Source organism: Trachypithecus francoisi, unplaced genomic scaffold, assembly GCF_009764315.1.
Source record: "Trachypithecus francoisi isolate TF-2019V2 unplaced genomic scaffold, Tfra_2.0 Lachesis_group20, whole genome shotgun sequence".
Taxonomy (NCBI): Eukaryota; Metazoa; Chordata; class Mammalia; order Primates; family Cercopithecidae; genus Trachypithecus; species Trachypithecus francoisi.
Window position 1 is genome coordinate 17,002,865 of NW_022681466.1, and position 8,119 is coordinate 17,010,983.

Consider the following 8,119-nt stretch of genomic DNA (forward strand, 5'->3'; position numbering starts at 1 on the left):
TACGCAACAAAATGTCTTTGACCCCTGAGGCAGATTCCGAATTACAACTTAGAGAAAAACGCATTCAACAATCTCTGGTAACCAGGGCGAATCCACATTTACCTTTTTTTTTTTTGAGACGGAGTTTCGCTCTGTCGCCCGGGCTGGAGTGCTGTGGCCGGATCTCAGCTCACTGCAAGCTCCGCCTCCCAGGTTCACGCCATTCTTCTGCCTCAGCCTCCCGGGTGGCTGGGACTACAGGCGCCGCCACCTCGCCCGGCTAGTTTTTTGTACTTTTTAGTAGAGACGGGGTTTCACCGTGTTTGCCAGGATGGTCTCGATCTCCTGACCTCGTGATCCGCCCGTCTCGGCCTCCCAAAGTGCTGGGATTACAGGCTTGAGCCACCGCGCCCGGCCCACATTTACCTTTTGAAATACTAATCTTTCCTACTAAACATTCATTCAGCAACAGGACTCATTATCCAGGGACATAATTTAATTGAATAATACTTTCTTCCACACAGCTCTTTATGGACGCTTATCATTTATCAAGATCAAATTTCCATCCTAATTGGTCAAGCTCATTCTCATCTCCTAAAATCATTGTTCCCCTCACCCGATTACAAGTCCAACAGGCTTTTGCAACTGCGTTTCTTGGCAAGTACATTTGGCATGTTTGCCGGGTGTATTTGACAATCATTATCCTAATGTAAAACAGTTTCAGTTCCTTAAACTTCTTGGGTCTTACCTAACATTACTAGGGATACCCCATTAGCTGAAGCTGTCACTGTTTTTACTGATGCTTCCTGTAATGGCCGAGCAGCATATACAGGACAAAAAGAACGTGTCCTTAACTCAGGAGCTGCTTCAGCACAATGAGCTGAGATGATCACCGTCATGGCTGTTCTTGAATATTTCCCTGAAGCAGTTAATATTGTTTCTGATTCAGTGTATGTAGTACATGTTGCTTGCAACATTTAAACTGCCTTAAACACATTTCTGCCTGATGATAACCTACTTTTTCTTTTCCAAAGGTTTCAGTCTGTACTCAGAGCAAGATCTTCTCCCTTCTACATTACTCACATTCCAGCTCACACGCCCCTCCCAGACCTCTCTCAGCAGCAAATGCGAGTGCTGATACATTAGTTGCTCCCGTTTTTTACAGACGCAGAAATTTTTCACGCTTTAACTCATGTCAATGCTGCGGGACTCTGAAAAAAGTCCTCCCTCACATGGAAACAAGCTAAAACCGTTGTATGTCACTGTCCTACTTGTCAAGTGTTAATTTTACAGCCACTGTCCTCAGGAGTTAATCCTAGAGGACTTTCACAGAGTGCTCTATAGCAAATGCATGTGACTCATTATCCAGCTTTCAGCAAACTCTGTCTTATACATGTAACTATTGACATTTTTTCTCATTTTATCTGGGCCACATGTCAAACGGGAAAGTACGGCTCATGTTAAACAGCACATGCTTTCACGTTTCTTGGTTATGAGCTGTCCTGAGAAACTAAAAACTGACAATGGTCCTGGTTACATTAGCAATGCTTTTAAAAAGTTCACTCAGAAATGGGAAATTACTCACACAACTGGCATTCCGTATAACTCTCAAGGATAGGTATTGGTAGAACGAGCTAATAAAACACTTAAAGACCAACTTTGAAAACAGGACACTAAACCGAAGAGGGATGCTGCTACCCCTCATACTCAGTCACATTTGGCTATTTCTCCACTAAATTTCTTAAACCTAGCAAGAAATCAACCTTTTACAGCAGCAGAACAACATTTCACTGGAAATAACTTTGATCCACAAAAAGGAAAGCGAGTATGGTGGAAGGATGCAAAACCTGACAAATGGGAATTAGGTACTGTGGTAACATGGGGTAGGGGTTTCGCTTGTGTTTCTCCAGGAGAAGAACAACCACCCATGTGGGTTCCCTCCCAGCAACTGAGATTGCATTATAACTCCAAGGATGTAGAACTCCCAGAAACAAAAGGCAAAGAACCGTCAGAAAGCAAAGAGCAAGGTTTGTCACTTGACACATAAACTCCATGACCTCGACATTACAACAAAATATCGCCGTGTGACCTACAACACCAGTCATTCTACTCTACCAACATGGGGCCAGATAAAAGTCTTATCACATCAAACAGAGAAATTACTACAAGAAGAAGGAATTCCAAAAATGACGGGTAATATAATTCTGGCTGCCTTTATGGTGGTCAGTGTAGTGGTGAGTATACCAGAGGTTGGGGCAACTCAAAATTATACCTACTGGGCATACGTTCCTTTTCCCTCTTTAATTCAGTCTGTCTCCTGGGTGGACTCCTCAGTGGAAGTTTACACTAATAATAATGCATTCACACCGGTCTCCGATGATGACAGGTTTCCAGCCCAACCAGAAGAAGAAGGTATGCACTTTAATTTGTCAATTGGCTACAAGTATCCACCACTGTGCATTGGAATGTTGCCTGGCTGCTTAGCTTATTATAAGAACTGGATGTGGACTATACCATTCTCTAGTAATGATTTTTATCAAGTGCATATGTGTTCAGTAGCAATTCTTTCCAACTCATGAATGTTAAACTTAATCCACATGAGGAATGGAGGGTTCCTGTCACTACTAAAAGCAGTAAAACAAAAGGACTGCCAGACTGCTCAAATGAACCTACACAGGGACATTTTCTAGTAAACTCAATTTTATGGAATTATTATAATGCTCTAAAGGCCGTAGTGTTCCAAAATCTAGCTACGGGTGTTGTTATTGACTGGGATCCAAGAGGGTATTATTGGAGGAATTGCTCTGGCCAAAATACCAAATGCTCGGAGTTTAATTATTTGTTAGATTATGTAGAGGACTGATGGCAGTCCTACAGGTTGAAGGAACGGGTGCCTCCTTATCGATTTAAATGGATGGACACAGGAATCGTTCCTCCTAGACCAAAAATGATTCATCCAGTTGTTACCCCAGAACATCCTGAATTACGGAAATTAGCTGCAGCCATGACAGGAATAAGGATATGGAATGCTACCTATCAGTTCTCCCCTACTAATACCAAGACACCCATATTCAAGATCACCTTGATGTCAGAACAGGTGATACCTATCAGGAGCTGTGTCAAACCCCCTTATATGCTGTTAGTTGGAAATACAATTATCACTCCCAATGCACAAACTATATAATGTGATGATTGTAAGCTGCCCACGTGTATTGATGCTGCTTTTAATCCCAGAACAAGTATTCTGTTGGTAAGGGCTAAGGAGGTAGTATGGATACCAGTCTCTTTACATCATCCATGGGAGTCTTCCCCCTCTATATACATAGTCAATGAAGTTCTTAAGGATATTCTTTAAAGAACCAAGAGATTCATTTTTACTCTTACTGTAGTCATTCCAGGACTAATTGCGGTTTCTGTAATAGCGTCCCGCTGGAGTTGCTATCCACAACTCTGTTCAAACCGCTCAATATGTGGAAGCATGGCAAAAAAAAACCCCACCAAACTCTGAAATTCTCAGACTCAAGTTGATCAAAAATTGGCTAATTAAGTTAATGATTTCGGCCAGAGTGTAATCTGACTGGGAGAGAGAGTTATGAATCTGGAACACCATATGCAATTACAGTGTGATTGGAATACTTCCGATTATTGCATAATGCCTTATGCTTATAATAAAGATCAACATAGCTGGGAAAAAGTCTCAAAACATTTAAAAGTCTGGGATGATAACTTAATGTTAGATATTTCAAAACTTAAAAGAACAAATTTGTGAGGCCTCACAGGCTCATTTAACTACTGTTCCTGGCTCGGACATTTTTGAAGGAGTAACTAAAGGATGATCTGATCTTAATCCCTTTAAATGGATCAAACCCCTCAGAGGATCATTATTGTCATTGGCATTATTAATACTGTATGTTTACGTTGTCTACTTTTAGTCTGCAGATGTCTCCAAAGAGTCCGAGGACAAGTCCAAAATCAACAACAAGCAATGATGGCAGTGATGATCCTAGTCAATAAAAGGGGAAGATGTGGGTGGTAAGCCACCCAGGTGCCGAGGTGAGAGACCGAAGGCACAAGCTGTTCCAGTATAATAAATAAAATATATAGAATAAGAATAGTTATACTAGAAATATAGATATGATTATATATTAATATTATTAATCATTAGTTCGTAGCATTACTCTTTATTCCAATATTATAATCCTCTCTGTTCTACAATTATAATCTAGGAAAAACCAGCCATACAGAGATAGGAGCTGAAGGGACACGGTGAGAAGTGACCAGAAGTCAAGAGTGTGAGCCCTCTGTCATGCATGGACAGGGTCACTAGATGGCTCCTTGGTCTAGCGGTAACGCCAGTGCCTGGGAAGGCACCCGTTACTTAGTGGACCGGGAAAGGGAATCTCCCTTTCCCCTGGGGAGAGAAGACTCTGCTCCACCACCTCTTGTGCAAGGCCTGACATCAGTCAGGCCCGCCCACAGCCATCTGAAGGCCTAAACGTCTCCCTGTGATGCTAGGCTTCAGCAGTCACGCTCCTGGTGTACTTTTATGTTCTGCTCTGCCCACCTGGCCCCGCCTTCTAGATAGCAGTAGCAGAATTAGTGAAAATATTAAAGTCTTTGATCTTTCCAAGAAATGCATAGAAGAAATAATGACGTAAGCTGTCCCCTCTCTCTCTCTCCACCTTGGTTACCAAATAGGGAAAGGCCCTCTGTCTGGTAGACATGTGACTCGCGTGACCTTACCTATCACTGGAGATGACTCACACTACTTACCCTGCCGCCTTGCCTTGTATACAATAACAGCGCAGCCAGGCATTTGAGGCCACCACCGGTCTCCGCATCTTGGTGGTAGTGGTCCCCCAGGCCCAGCTGTCTTTTCTTCTCTCGTTGCTTTATTTCTACAATCTGTTGTCTCCGCACATGAAGAGAAAAACCCACAGGCTGTATAGGGCTGGACCCTACAGAAAGCCACCCAGGTGCTGAGGCAAGCACTGAAGGCACAAGCTGTTCCAATATAATAAAGAAAATAGGGTAAAAGAAAGTTATGTTAGACATAGGATATAGAGATGATTATATATGGATATTATCAATTATTAGTTTTTAGTATTAATCTTTATTATTATAACCGAGGAAAAACCAGACCATACAGTCAGGAGCCGAAGGGACATTGTGAGAGATGACCAGAAGACAGGAGTGTGAGCCCTCCATCACACCCGGATAAAGGCCACTTGAGGACTCCTTGCTCTAGTGGTAGAACCAGTTCCTGGGAAGGCACCTGTTACTTAGCAGATCTTGGTCTAGCGGTAGCGCCAGTGCCTGGGAAGGCACCCGCTAATTAGCAGACCAGGAAAGGGAGTTTCCCCGTCCTTGGGGGACTTAGGGAACACTCTGCTCCACCAGCTCTTGTGGGAGGCCTGACATTGGCCAGGCGTGCCTGCAGTCATCCGGAGGCTTAAACGTCTCCTTGTGATGCTGTGCTTCAGTCGTCACGCTCCTTGTTCACTTTCATGTTCCACCTGTACACCTGGTGCCTCTTTAAGTTCCTAGAAGATAGCAGTAGCAGAATTAGTGAAAGCATTAAAGTCTTTGATCTCTCTAGTGCTTTAAAAAACCGCTGACATATGCTGTCCTCCCTTTCTACTTCAACTACCACAAAGGGAAAGGCCCCCTGTCTAGTGGACACATGACTTGCTTGACCTTATCAATCACTTGGAACGATTCACTCTCCTTACCCTGCCCCCTTGCCTTGTATACAATAAATAGCAATGCTTCCAGGCATTCTGAGCCACTACTAGACTGTACATTGGTGGTAGTGGCCCCCTGGGCCCAGGTGTCTTTCTTACTCTCTCTGTCTTGTGTCTTATTTTTCTATGATCTCTCGTCTCCACACACGAAGAGAAAACTCACAGGCCCTGTACGGCTGCACCCTACAAGTCAGATGCGGTATGAAGTTGGCTGCATTCAAGTTTACTGTGTTTAGGTCACTATACAGAGTCTGATGACTTTTCCATTCACTTGGCTTAGTCAGATGTGGTATGAAGGCCGCTGCACTGAAGTTGACCTTGTGTATGTCACTATCCAGAGTCTCACTACTTTTTCAATCACTTGGTTTACTCCGATGCCATATGAAGATCACTACATTCAGGTTCGCCCTGTGTACATCACTATCCAACATCTGGCTACTGTTCCATTCACTTAGTTCAATCAGGTGCAATATGAAGATTGCTGCATTGAAGTTTACCATGGATTGGCCAGGCACAGTGGCTCACACCCATAACCCCAGCACTCTGGGAGGCCAAGGCGGGTGGACTGCCTGAGCTCAGGAGTTCAAGCAAAGGTCATGCCACTGCACTCCAGCCTGGGCAACAGAGTGAGACTGCGTCTCGAAAATAAAATAAATGAAATGGTAAAGTTGGCATCTCAAGTAGGTGGGAAAAGGCAAATTATTCCATAAATGGTACTGAGACAACAGTGTAACTATCCTCTGGGGAAACACTGATAAAGTTCAGTCACTCTTTCATCTGAATGTCAGGAAAATTTTTAAATAAACTATGGAGTCCCTGAGTTCCAGGCTGCAGTGAGCTATGACAGGGCCCCTGTACTCCAGCCTGAGTGGCAGAGTGAGACCTTGTGTTTTAAAAAAAGAAAGTCAGGCAATATTTGGAGGGTATTTTTTTTTCCTTTTCAATTGACATACAGTAGGGCCATGTTGCCCAGGCTGATCTCCCTGGACTCAAGCGATTCTCTCACAGGACCACAGGTGTACACCAGTGTGCCTGGCTTGGACTCTTCTTTGTAGGAAAGAGTATAAATATACACAAATTCACAGATAAATTGTACTATGTACTAAAGGTGGCATCTCAAGTTGCTGGGAGGAGACAGAACTGGCTATTCATGGCAGGCTTCATGGACATGCAATCCATGAGCTCAAAAGAGCCCAATTTGGGGTTTAATGCTGTGTGTTCATGTCTTTTTTATTTTTATCTTTATTTTTTTTTAGATGGAGTTTCACTCTACCCAGGCTGGAGTGCAGTGGCACAAACACAGTTTGCTATAGCCTCAATCTCCTAAGCTCAAGAGATCCTCCTGCCTCAGCCTCCTGAGTACCTGGAACCACAGGTGCAGACCACCATGTCCAGAAAATTCTTTAAGTTGTTGTAGAGAAGGAAGCTCACTCTCTTGCCCAGGCTGGTCTCAAACTCCTGAGCTCAAGTAATCCTCTTGCCTTGGTCTCTTAAAATGCTAGGGTTACAGGCGTGAGCCATCACACCCAGCCAAGTATTTATTTATTTACTTAAATCTTATAATTAAATCTTTTTTAAATTGTGCTTTAAGTTCTAGGGTACATGTGCACAACGTGCAGGTTTGTTACATATGAATACATGTGCCATGTTGATATGCTGCACCCGTTAACTCGTCATTTACATTAGGTATATTTCCTAATGCTATCCCTCCCCTCTCCTCCCATCCCACTACAGGCCCCGGTGTGTGATGTTCCCCGCTGTGTGTCCAAATGTTCTCATTGTTCATTTCCCGCCTGTGAGTGAGAACATGTGGTGTTTGGTTTTCTGTCCTTGCAATAGTTTGCTCAGAATGATGGTTTCCAGCTTCATCTATGTCCCTACAAAGGACATGAACTCATCCTATTTTGTGCCCTGCCAAGTATTTAATTTGATGATGTGAAGACAAAAAACAACCTTCCATGGAAAAAACCAAAAATACCATGCTCACACATACATATAAACACCAAACAAGCAACAAACTAAAAGAGAAGATGTGCAACCCAAACCCCAGAAGTACTTATCTTGCTGATATATAAAGAGCTCAGAGAAATAATTACATAAGAGACCAAGCTTACAGAAGAAAACAATGATCAAAGGCCAAGCACGGTTCCCAGAAAAGAAAAAGTGGTTCTTTGGCAAACATAGAAAAATATAAGCCATTGAGATACAACTTTTCCATTAAGAGATTGGTGATTTCCATAACTGTGATATGATGCTGTGCTGGCGAGCCTGGGGACATGCGCACAGCTTGATGGCTCTAGTGGTGTCCTTAGAGCCACTGTCCTGTAGCAGTCAGAAATTCCCAACCCCCTTGCATGATGGTGAAGCACCATGGTGATGTCACGGGTACCCAGAGG

General features: G+C 43.3%; 1 long non-coding RNA gene across 2 annotated transcripts; it reads left to right on the plus strand.

Annotated features, from left to right (window-relative positions):
• Positions 1-350: 350 nt before the first annotated feature.
• LOC117066922 lies at positions 351-7,221 on the plus strand. 2 transcript variants are annotated; one of them, XR_004430548.1, is made up of 3 exons: positions 351-2,391; positions 3,912-4,032; positions 6,980-7,221. It is a non-coding gene; the product is annotated as an uncharacterized LOC117066922 (long non-coding RNA). The 2 variants fall into 2 exon arrangements; XR_004430547.1 differs by lacking the exon at positions 6,980-7,221 and adding an exon at positions 4,206-6,315.
• Positions 7,222-8,119: the final 898 nt, after the last annotated feature.